The sequence below is a fragment of the Canis aureus genome, chromosome 1, assembly GCF_053574225.1.
Source record: "Canis aureus isolate CA01 chromosome 1, VMU_Caureus_v.1.0, whole genome shotgun sequence".
Classification (NCBI taxonomy): domain Eukaryota; kingdom Metazoa; phylum Chordata; class Mammalia; order Carnivora; family Canidae; genus Canis; species Canis aureus.
In genome coordinates, this window is record NC_135611.1 from 62,012,835 (window position 1) to 62,025,332 (window position 12,498).

Consider the following 12,498-nt stretch of genomic DNA (forward strand, 5'->3'; position numbering starts at 1 on the left):
AAGCCAAGTTATGTGTGTCTGCATCAGACACACCCATAGATCACACTAAATTTCCATGAAGCAATTCTGTCTGCATTTACTCAGAATGTGACCTGAACAAAAAAATATTCAGGACTTGACTACAAATAGATTTTTTCATAAGTTAAAAAATTGATTCCTTTCCTGACAGCTAAAATGCCTTTTGGAGATTCTGAATATTTATCTTAAAAAGTCACCTAACCCCTAAAATAGTAGATTTGCTTTTTATAAATCATAGATGAAAGAATGGTCTAAATCTAAACATAATTATTTGTAAAACAAAGTCCTGTAGAGCTTATTTAAATCCAAACTCTAAAATACTGACTTTTACTTTCAATAATATATAATAACCATTCTAAATAATACTTTTCTAAATAATAATTTTCTCTATTGGTATATCCACATTGTGATTTTAGTACCAGTAGGAAGAATTTTACATAACTGTCAAATCTCTCAGTCAACTAGATTTAGTAATTTACTTTCTCAGTTGTTTGAATAGCCTTTATAATGAGGCACATAAAATTTGTAAGTAGAGCTAAAATAGATTGTGAAAAACCTTCGATTATTTCTTAATAGATAATGTAAAATTTATGAAATACTAAGAGGTACTTTGATATTACATCTTCAAAATTCATTTTAAAGTCCTCTTACTGTTTGTATGGATTTACATTTGGTTTAAACGTACATGTGTCTCTAGGGGGAAAACAGTATGTCCAGAGGAATATATGACAATATGTGACACAGCATTTTGAACATTATTTTGACATCTCTAATAAAAATCAGGACATACTTCAAAGTATACATCAAGAACTATTACTTATAAACCCAGAGCAAACGAAATGGAAAATAATATTCTCAGCAATTTAATTTGGATTACATTTATCCATGTTTACTTGCTTCTGTACACTTAGACGCACTAATGCTAAAAAAATTAAAGTTGGCAAGAGGAGCTACACTAAAAACTTTTCCTAAGACATTAATTCCCTCTTATTTTTTGGAATGCATAATCTGTAAATTTTACTGACACTGTAAATCAATCAAAAGTGCTTAGAATACCAATGAGTGTATGCTTCATAGTTAAGTGTACGATAATGGAAAAGATGAAAAACATTACTGCACCACTGGTATTGGTGGTAACGCTTATCTAATTACACAGCTCATCAGCTCCTACCGAATAAAAGGGCAACAGCCAGGTGAAGCATCTTGATTTGCCATGTAGTCTTTAACAGGAATGTTCAAAGATATTTTATTAAAATTGAAAGAGATAAGCATCAAAGATCACTTATTAAACCTCCCAGAAAAATGTACTCTTTCAGGCTTGTTTTTGGAGCAGTAACTTCAGCCATCAAATATGAATACTTTTTTATGACAGACTGCTACTATTCAAGGGTAAACTTCAGCTATAATCTTCTTTGACATTTGCAATAATGCTGAGTCTTTCCCGTATGGCATAGTTTTTAATAAACCCAACTCTTAAACAATTGTATAATCAGTGGCACACCCAAAAGGATACAGGTCCTCTTCACAGAGAGAACAACTAAAAAAGCTTTCATAATAAAAATAAAATTTCATCTCTCCTTTATCAGTAACTGCCATTTATCAAGATCTAGGAACAATAAGGCTATATCCTCACAACGAATAGTCAGCTACAGATTTAATTAAGCATAATTTTATGCTGTTCTGGAGTAAAATACCAATTTTTTTTCATTAGAGTTAATTTTGGATAGAAGTCACCTATAAAATATGCCCTGTTGTGGTTCCACTTGTTCTCTGGCTTTGCTCATGTAGTTACTAGCTGGTCCTTCTCTTGTCCCATGATTCCTCACCCTCCCATGGTCTCCACCCTCTGTAAGGAATACCAGCCTCTGCAGATGTTCAGTATATGTATTTTAAAATACAATACAATATCTCAAACAAACATATCCACCTCAGTAGCTATTTGAGTTTGCACTTTCTACCAAATTATTGTAACTATGGAAGCATCATGTAGTATTACCGTCTTCATTTCACATGATGCCATGTACCTTCTATAAAATGCTACTTTCTCTGTTCCTTAGTAGCAGGATAGATTTGTGGAACACTTTGAGTAAGCAGAACAATGGAGAAAAAGAAAATAAAACTGTTCTGACTACCACATGCCAGACTGTTTGACCATATAAATATTATACTTTGATCTAAAGACTGTTTGACCATATAAATATTATACTTTGATCTAATTCTTAACTCCTCAACGTAGATATTTTTATTCTTAAATTAAAATTAAAGACTTCAGGAGGCCAAGATACATGCCCAGGTCATACACTAGTTATTGACAAAACCAAATGTGAATAATCTCTGGGCCTCCATCTATTTTATATTAGAGATTCTATGCTCCACGGAACCTAAAAAGAGTTTCCTTTCATTACCAGCAAGATCTTTGCTCTGTGGTTATTCTCTGCTTTGTATTACACATTTTTTCCCTATACCCTTCTCCTGCTTTACCTTGTAGAAGTAGTTGAGGTACAAACAATTGCTTGTGGTTCCATTGGAATTTTCTTGTTTGACTATTTTATTACAGCTGTATCAACAGAAAAGATTTAGTATTGTCTATGCCAAGGCAAGAATATTTACAATTGGTGATTCTCAAGTCATATTGTTGTAATAACGTTTAATGTTATCTTTAGGAACTCAAAGTTAGGAATAGAAGACATGTTTGTTCATTTTACAAATGGGCAGCCTTGTATGCATGTTAACACACAAGTGTAATGGAGATCACTGATCAGAATCCTTACAGATTAAAAACAATTTGAAGTTTGAAGTGAACTCAATAAACTAAAAAGAGAAATAGACTTAAATTCAATAAAAGATGTCTACTCTCTGGCTTTTATTCTACACAGTACTGGAAGTTCTATCCATTCAATAATGCAAAAAAAAGGAAATAAAAATCAGACAACTTGGAAAGCAAGAAATAAAACAGACTGTACAGGCTGGTGATATCATTATTTACATAAAAGATCCCAAGAACACACAAAATGCCTTCTAGAACAAATAAATGTGTTTGCAAGATTTTAGGATACAAGATAAGCACACAAAAATCAATTCTATTTCTATATAGTAGTAATAAAGTAGAGGACACTAAAATTTTAAATGCAATGCCATTTATAATCATTCAAAAATTTTAATGCTTAAGTGTAAATTTAACAAAACTGTAGGATGTATATGCTTAAAACTAAAATCGATGAAATAAAATCAAAGAAGCTTATACCTTTTGATCATCTTCATCCATTTCACCCATCAATAAAAGAAGGATGACCTTTTCAATAAATGGTGCTGGACAAGCAGAAACAAAACCTTTATCCAAATGTCACACCAAGTCTAAAAAGAAAAAAAGATAAATGGCTTTCATCAAATTCAAAATATTTGATCTGTGAAAGACCCTGTTAAGATTATAAAAAGCTTAGTTACAGAGTAGGACAAAATATTTACAAACCACATAAATAACACAACTAGCATCTACAATATACAAAGAGCCCTCAAAATCCAGCAGGTAAAATAAAAATAATTCAAATAGAAAATGGACAAAAAAATTAAACAGATATTTCACCAAAAAAGATACAAAGTGAATAAATACATTAAAAGATGTTTAGTATCATTCCTCATTAGGAAAATGTAAATTAAAACCACAAAGAGATATCACTATACACTTAGAAAATGACTACAATTTTATATAGTGATAACACCAAATGCTGACAAATATGTGGAGAAACTGAATTACTGTACATTGTTGTTGGAAATGTAAAACAGTATGGCTACTCAGAAAACCAGTTTGACAGGTTGTTTAAAAAAGTTTTTAAGAAATAAATATGGAACTACTAATCAAGCTAACAATTGTACTTCTGGTTATTTATCTTAGAAAAATGAAAATATAGGTTCACACAAAAACCTGCACGTGAATGTTCCTAGAAACTTAATATGTAATACCCAACAAGTAGAAATTGTCCAAATATCCCTTCAACAAACTAATGATTTTGCTATGGTACGTGAAACATGGAATACTACTCAGCTATACAAAGAACTTTTCTTAATTCCAAGAGTTAACATACAATGTTATAGTAATTTCAGGTGTACAATATACTGACTCAACAATTCCATACATTACTCAGTGCTCAAGATAAGTGTATTCCTTAATCCCCATCACCTACTTCCTCACACATCCCCCACTTACCTCACCTCTGCTAACAATTTCATTTATTCTCTACAGTTAAAGAATCTGTTTTTTTTAAAGAGTCTGTTTTTTGTTTCATATATTTTTTCCATTTTTTTCTTAAATTCCACATATGAGTGAAATCATATGGTATTTATCTTTCTGTCTGATTTCTTTCACTCTATAGAATATATATATACTCTAGTATATATACTCAACACTATACTCTCTAAATCCATTCATGTTGTTGCAAATGACAAGATTTCATTCTTTTTTTTAAATGGCTGAGTAACATTCCACTGTACATATATATCACATCTTCTTTACTCATTCATCTATTGATGGACACTTGGGCTCCTTGCATAATTTGGCTATTGTAAATAATGCTGCAGTAACCATAGGGGTGCATTTTTTTTTTGCTTTAGTGTTTTCATATTCTTTGGGTAAATGCCCAGTAGTGGAATTACTGGATCATATGGTAGGTCTATTTTTAATTCTTTGAGGAAACTTCATACTTTTTTCCACAGTGGCTGCACCAGTTTCCATTCCTACCAATAGTGCATGAAGGTTCCTTTCTCTCCACACCCTCATCAACACTTGTTTCTTTTGTTTGGGATTTTAGCCATTCTAATAGGTGTGAGGTGATATCTCATTGTGTTTTGATTTTCAGAAAAAGAACTTTTTACACAAGAGCCTGGATGAATATTCAGAGAACTTAATGAATAGGAAAAGACGATTTCAAAAAAGTGACATCCGTGAGATGACAAAATTGTAGAGATTCGTGGGTACAGGAACTAGAGAAGTGAGTGTGGCTATTGAAGGACAACATAAGGAACCCTTTTGCTGCCATTTTTTGCATCTTGATTGTATTAATGTCAATATCTTGGTTATGATACAGTACTATAGTTTTGTAGTATGTGACAATTGGAAAACACAGTAAAAAGTACACGGGATCTCTCTCTGCCTCTCTCTCTCTCTCTCTCTTTCTCTCTTTTAAGATTTCTTTATTTGAGAGAAATAGAGAGCAGGGGGAAGGGCAGTGAGAGAGGGAGACAAGCAGACTCTCCACGAGCAGGAAGCCTGACATGGGGCTTCATCCCAGGACTCTGAGATTATGACTGAGCCAAAGTCAAGAGTTAGATGCTGAGCCACCCAGGTGCCCCCTGTTGAATCTCTTCTTGCAACTGCATACAAATCTATAATTATCTCAAAACAAATGGTTAAATTAAAAATATTTGAAGACTGAAGTAAAGTTAATAAACTACACAGAGAAACAATTAAATAAAATAAAGTATAAATTAGTCCTTGAAAAATAACAATAAGCAATTGGACCAGAAACAAAACTATTTTTGCATTAATTTATTAAAAGCATTTAAAGAAGTATCATTCATTCCTGTATTTGTTCAATACTTCACTCATTCATTCAACTGAATATTTTCAAAACTTAACTAAGAACTTTGAAGACATTGTCTTTCTCAAAACACTTAAAATTGTGAACAGCATTGATTTTATGATTTTTCATGGACCTTCAACATTGACTTAAAATGTTTCTATAATATTACCTTATTGTATTGTATTTCATAAAAACATGAAATTTTATTGTAGTTCATACAAACATAAAACTAAGGATTAGGTTCTCTTGCTTAGTTCTCATTTAGCAATAAAGTAAGTGCTGAAATCTGTGGCATTGCCTGGATATAATCAGCTCATCCTAATGATCCAGAATATGCCTAATGTATATATGAAAATACAAAATATTCAAATATTAAAACACAAACCTAACATTTTAGGGGTAATATGTAGGCTCTTCAGGGTCCATAGACTTTGTGTGGAAAAGACTTTAGGAGTTTATATGCAAATGAATAAAAACTAAAAACTAATAGGGTAATAACCAAAACCAAAATTACTTGATTTCATAGTTTAAAGAGGATTACATAATGGTGCACATACACATATACTATATTACATATATTAAGTGCATAATATGTATTATAATTATTATATACAATATTTTTTTTCTAACCTGGTCCATAAAGAAGTGTTTGTGACAGCAAATGATGTGGGAAATATCTGACCCAAAAGTAAACTAAAAATAGAATTTAAAACTGAAAAATAAATGTAAAAGAGAAAGGCTTAATTGCACTAAGCTACTTGGGTTGAAAACAAAAGATACCTAGTAGTGACTCAATAAGTTTCTAAGGGCAGATTCTATACTTAAATAGAAGCATGAGGAGTTTAAATTTCAGGAAGAATTAATGCAAGAATGAGGATTATGACCTGTTACTGTAAGATTTTCTAGGTATATTTTTAAACCTTTACAAATTTCTCACTTTAACAAAGGGTGTAAGAGAGTGATTATTTCAGTTAAATATGCAGTAATTTAGTGTAATTTTGTATTTCCATGCATGTTAATTCTTAGGATAGTACAAAATATAAACTTCAGTACTTCCCAAAGTAGAATAAAAAGAGTTTTGGCGTTGTGATTTTGAAGAAATCTAAGTTTAGTCAGATAGCTCTACTAATTTATATTTAGAAACATTATGCGTAGATAATCTATTCAGAAAGATTTTATGATGTAATTAATTTGAGGAGGGATCCCTGGGTGGCGCAGCGGTTTGGCGCCTGCTTTTGGCCCAGGGCACGATCCTGGAGACCCGAGATCGAATCCCACATCGGGCTCCCAGTGCATGGCGCCTGCTTCTCCCTCTGCCTGTGTCTCTGCCTCTTTCTCTCTCTCTGTGTGACTATCATAAATAAATAAAATTAAAAAAAATTTTTTTTAATTTGAAGATATTTAGCAAGATACAAAACAAAAATGTCAGTGACTGAGGCACTTGCATTCTAGTAAATAATTGTTTAGAAACAAAAGCATATCAAAATCTTTCCACTTCTTGTTTCATTTTGAATATTAGAATAAGAATTGGACATTTAGGTTAAGAAGAAAGGCATGTGACATCAATTCTTGCAGAAACCATCATAAAACTTCTGTTGGGTAAAGAGCTTGAATAAAAAATTCAGATGCTAAAAAACTACCTATTATCATTTTTATAGGACTCGATTTCTCTTGGACTATTCTGATGAAATATTTGTGTATTTCTTCCCAAGTTAGCTTTATAAATTTCTTTCAAGTCTTTGTAGAAATTCAACAATCTCAAGAGATATTTACCTAAAAGGGAATCTTGGTGTTTGATAATAACAAAATCATAGTGTGAATTCTAAACGTAAATCTAAATATGTTTTTCAAATCAAAGGACAAGTAATATGGCAATAGATACATTTGAGCAAAATATCATGAACATAACTAGTATTAGTAATCAAACTAGTCCACCTTTCTAATGGACTTGGCTTTTTTCCTTACTTAAATGTGTTGATGTTCTTAATTAAGCAACCACATGGATCTGGCCCATTACTTAAAGCAAGACAGAGCACACTGGGAACTATTAGGGCCATTCACAGCCTACTTAACTTGGCTGGGGCAAGCAAGAGTAAAGGAAGAGGGTAGACACCGCTACGGATACAACATAAGGAACCAAAGTCCAGTCTGATAGCCTTGGTGACCAGGAATGAAGTAACAGGTTTTGGTTTTGGCAAGTGAGCAAGATAAGAGGTCGCAGCTGTTCTGAAGAGGTTAAGAGGTATATACCATGGGGAATTTAGTTGAGACAGCAGATTACATCTCCTAAATCCAAGCAGGATGTAAAATGTTGACATCAGGAAGTCTAGCAAAAGGTAATGAGAACTTAGTCACTTAGCTGAGGCTCTGGAGCAGAGTAGTAACATCATCTGACACACATTTTAATAGGAAACTCTAGATGCTGGCAAGGCCAGCTAGGAGGCTATTATAATCACCCAGATAACAGATGATGCTAGCTTGTCAGTGTGGCAACAATGGACGTGTGAGAAGTGGGTTTAATTCTATATATTTTTTACAGTAAGGCTCACAGAATTTGCTGATAAACTGCAGGAGAAATACAGAAGAAAGAAAGGCAGTATAGATATCCCTTGGGTGCCTAAGCAACTTGGGAAACCATTATGACTGACTAATGGACTAATGGGAGCCTATATATATCATCACTTTAAAAACTTAAGGTATTTTGAAAGTTAAACAGCATGCTATTAATAATTATTGTAAGAAAGGCAAAAGTGGGATATCTGGATACAATGAGTTGGAAGACTGTAGAAGGAGCTGAACTGCAGGTGAGGAGTATTGAATATTAGGAACTAAGTTCTGGATATATTAAGGTTAATAGGCCTATGAGATATCTTAAGGTGTAATTGCATATAGGTCAATGGACATATGTTTCTGGGCTCAAAAGAGAGTTCTGGATGGGAGATAAAAATGTGGGGGTCATCAGTACATGGATATGATTTAATGTCTTGAGAATGGATAAGAGAAGAAAGGAATGTGTATAACTAAATAAGAGAAGAGACCACTGGACTGAGTCTTGAGCCACTGATATTTAGAAGACAGAAGCACAGAGGCAAGCCAAGAAAAAAAAATGCAGGAAGAACTTTGACCCATTTCAGGATAAATTTCTGCCTTATGTAAGTTTAACTCAGAAGAATATATCTCTAACTTGTTTTTAAAAGTTAACACCTGAGGTTTTTTTAATACTAAAATATTGGTTGCCTTTTCAAATATATAAGAAAATCACGAACCTTAAACCACTTTTTGAAATCTAATCAAATTCTATTTATTCACACAGCTAAAGATACTCCTACCTTCCATTAAACAGTATTACAATACTCATAAACTTTCTGCTAATGCCTTACAAATGGATTTTTAAATAGAATACATCACAGCCTGCATGCTGATTCAACTCAAGCTAAATATTATAATCACTAATAGAAGGCTGCCAAACCCAAGTTCCCAGGAGGTGGTAAGAAACAAAATAAACCTTTGTAAAATTATTTGTATAAAATTCACCAGGACAATGTCGAGACGGATCACTAGCCCGAGTATGGACAATATCATCATCCATCAGGCAACTTCTTAGTAAAGCAAAAATGGAAATATTTTGGCACAAAATCAAAGACTATATTTTGAAATAAAAAAGATCAACAGAAGAACAATAAAGCCTTTACATTTTAAATTCCAAACTTAAACTCTCTCTCAAAAGAAATTTCTTTGTTTCTTTAACTTTTCCTTTTTTACAATTAAGAATAAGTATTATTCTCAGTAAAAATCTATCAGATTTTTATCACTTTGTCCTGTGATAAAAAGCATTTCACAACAGACAAGGGAAAAACTAAACTGAAAGTGTTTAAAGCTTAGTTTTGAAGGAATTGGGAGAGACTAATTTTTCCTAAAGTCACTAGTGTCCAAATGTTTTTATAAAATGCATAAATTAAAAATTTTTTATAACACTACCTTTAAACTTGAGAATATTTTTTAACTAATCTGAGAATAATCAAAAGAGAAAAGTTTTTCAATCTAAACCAAATTGCATATCTAAAGTCAAATTGCTTACAGACATTTTTTAAAACATTTTATTTATTTATTTATTTATTTATTTATTTATTTATTTATTTATTTATTTATGACAGACACAGAGAGAGAAGCAGAGGCATAGGCAGAGGAAGAAGCAGGCTCCCTGTGGGGAGTCTGATGCAGAACTTGATCCCAGGACCCCAGGATCACAACCTGAGCCAAAGGCAAATGCCCAACCACTGAGCCACCCAGTTGCCGCACTTAAAAGACATTTTGTGTTAAATATTTAAAAAGACACTACTTACAAAATAAAGAACAAACTTGTCATCTTCTAACTCAAAGTGACAACTATTACTAGTATTTCCACCTTTATCAATAAAGCCCTCTGCTGCAGTTCTCTGCTTTAAAATATTCAACCTTTTCTCATCACCCTTTAGATAGTTTTTTTTTTTTTTTTTTCACAGCCCAACTCTGGTTAGGGAAGAAACTCTACTTAAGGAATGCCTGGGTGGCTCAGCGGTTGAGTGTCCGCCTTTGGCTCACAGCGTGACCCTGGAGTCCCGGGATCGAGTCTCACATCAGGCTCCCTGCATGGAGCCTGCTTCTCCCTCTGCCTGTGTCTCTGCCTCTCTGTCTCTCATGAATAAACAAATAAAATATTTTTTTTTTAAAAACTGCTCTAAAAGAAAAAATGAAAAGAAACTCTACTTAAAATAGTCTGTTCTCTTCTCAAGAATCCTAAAAAAACATGTCATTTAGGTCAATAGGGACAAGCTCATCAAAGTTTATTTTTTAATCTCATTAGCAGTGAACAAAGCATACAAAAGCTACACCCACCTGGAGCTTGTATTCTGTTTGGGGAGACAAGAAACACATCAGTAAATTATAGCAGACTATAGTTATAGTTATGGACTATAGTCCAACTATAGTACTAATTTCCAAAAGAAAAATAAAGATCAAGGGCTACCGAGTATAGGGAAGGGGGAGCAATTTTAAACAGGGTGGTCATGAAAGGGCTCTCAGAGGGGCTGATGTTTTAGCTAAGATCTGAAAAAAGGTGAGAGAGGAGCTGTAAGGATCCTTAGGGGAGGAGATTCCAGGTAAGTGAAATAGCTAACCCAAGACCCAGAATTTTGAGGAACAGTGAGGAGACCAGCATGGCTTCAGCAGAGGGAGTAAGGAAACAAGGATGAGATGAGAAATGAATGCGGGGACAGGGCAGGGGGGAGTTAGGGAGGGTGGTAGTTGTGCAGAACTAGCCAAACTTCGTGGGAACTTTTAAGAACTTTGGATTTTACTCTGAGTGAGATGGGCAGACAATTGAAGATTCTGAGCAAAAACAACAGAATCTGGTTTACTTCTGACCACTATGTTGAGTCCGATCTATATGACTTAAGGATGGAATCCAGGAGAACAGTAATCTAGGAGAGGCAGGATGGTAGGGGCTTAGAATATAGTGAGAGCAATAAAGGTGGTGAGAAGTGGCACAATTTTAAATCTATCCTGAGTAGAGCCAACTAGGATTTAACAATGACAGGTCCATGATGTAGTTGTGACCAAAGGAGAGGAAGGATAGAACTATTAACTGAGATAGGGATATTTGTGGGTGAAACGGATTTGGGAATAAGATCTGGTTCAGTTATGGACATATTAAATTTGAGATTTCTTTTTTTTTTTAATTTTTATTTATTTATGATAGTCACAGAGAGAGAAGGAGAGAGAGGCAGAGACACAGGCAGAGGGAGAAGCAGGCTCCATGCACCGGGAGCCCGATGTGGGATTCGATCCCGGGTCTCCAGGATCACGCCCTGGGCCAAAGGCAGGCGCCAAACCGCTGCGCCACCCAGGGATCCCAAATTTGAGATTTCTATTAAATATTCAAATTGAGGCATTGAAGGAATCTGAAGTTTAGGTTACAGAGATCATTAAGACTGCGAGGTGTCAGATCTGAAATCATGAAACTCCTAAAAGAGAACACAGGCAGTAATCTCTTAGACATCAATATTAACATTTTCCTAGATATGTCTCCTCCGGCAAGAGAAACAAAAACAAATTGGGAATACACCAAAATAAAAAGGGTTTTCACAGCAAAGGAAACCATCAACAAAACAAAAAGACAATCTACTGAATGAGAGAAGATATTTGCAAACCATATTTATAATAAGGAGTCAGTACCCAAAATATATAAAGATCTTACACAACTCAACACCAAAAAAGCCTAAATAATCTGATTAAGGATGGGCAGAGAATCCAAACAGACATTTTTCCAAAAACACACAGACGAAAAACAGACACATGGAAAGGTGTTTAACATCACTCATCATCAGGAAAATGCAAATCAAAACTACAATGAGATATCACCTCACCCCTGTCAGAATGGCTAGTATCAAAAAGACAAGAAATAACAAATGTTGGAGAGGATGCAGAGAAAAGGGAACTCTTGTGCACTGTTGGTGGGAATGTAAATTGGCATAGCCACTGTGGAAAATAGTATGAAGTTTGATAAAAAAATAAAAAAATAGGAATACCGTATCATCCAGTAACTTCACTACTGTTTATCCACAGAAAATGAAAACACTAATTTGAAAAAAATATGTGCATGCCTATATTTACTACAACATTATTTATAGTAGTCAAGATATAGAAGCAGCCTAAGTGTCCATCAATAGATGAATGAATAAAGATGTGGTATATATGTACAGTGGAATATTACTCAGCCATAAAGAAAGAAGTTCTTGTTGTTTATGACAAACATAGATGTACCTAGGGGGTTATGTACTAAATGAAGTAAGTCAGAGAAAGATAATTACCATATGATTTCACCCATATGTGGAGTCATAAATTTTTAAAAATCCTCAAATGAGCA

The 12,498-nt window shown here is 33.7% G+C and overlaps 1 protein-coding gene across 7 annotated transcripts in view; it reads right to left on the reverse strand.

Moving 5' to 3' along the window:
- The window catches only part of LOC144316120 (uncharacterized), a 480,356-nt gene that overhangs the window by 224,361 nt on the left and 243,497 nt on the right, over positions 1-12,498 (reverse strand). For all 7 annotated transcript variants that reach the window (XR_013381954.1, XR_013381950.1, XR_013381955.1 and 4 more), the window contains one exon: positions 3,263-3,372. The gene's annotated coding sequence lies outside the window, so the exon portion shown is untranslated. The remainder of the gene's footprint in view (positions 1-3,262; positions 3,373-12,498) is intronic.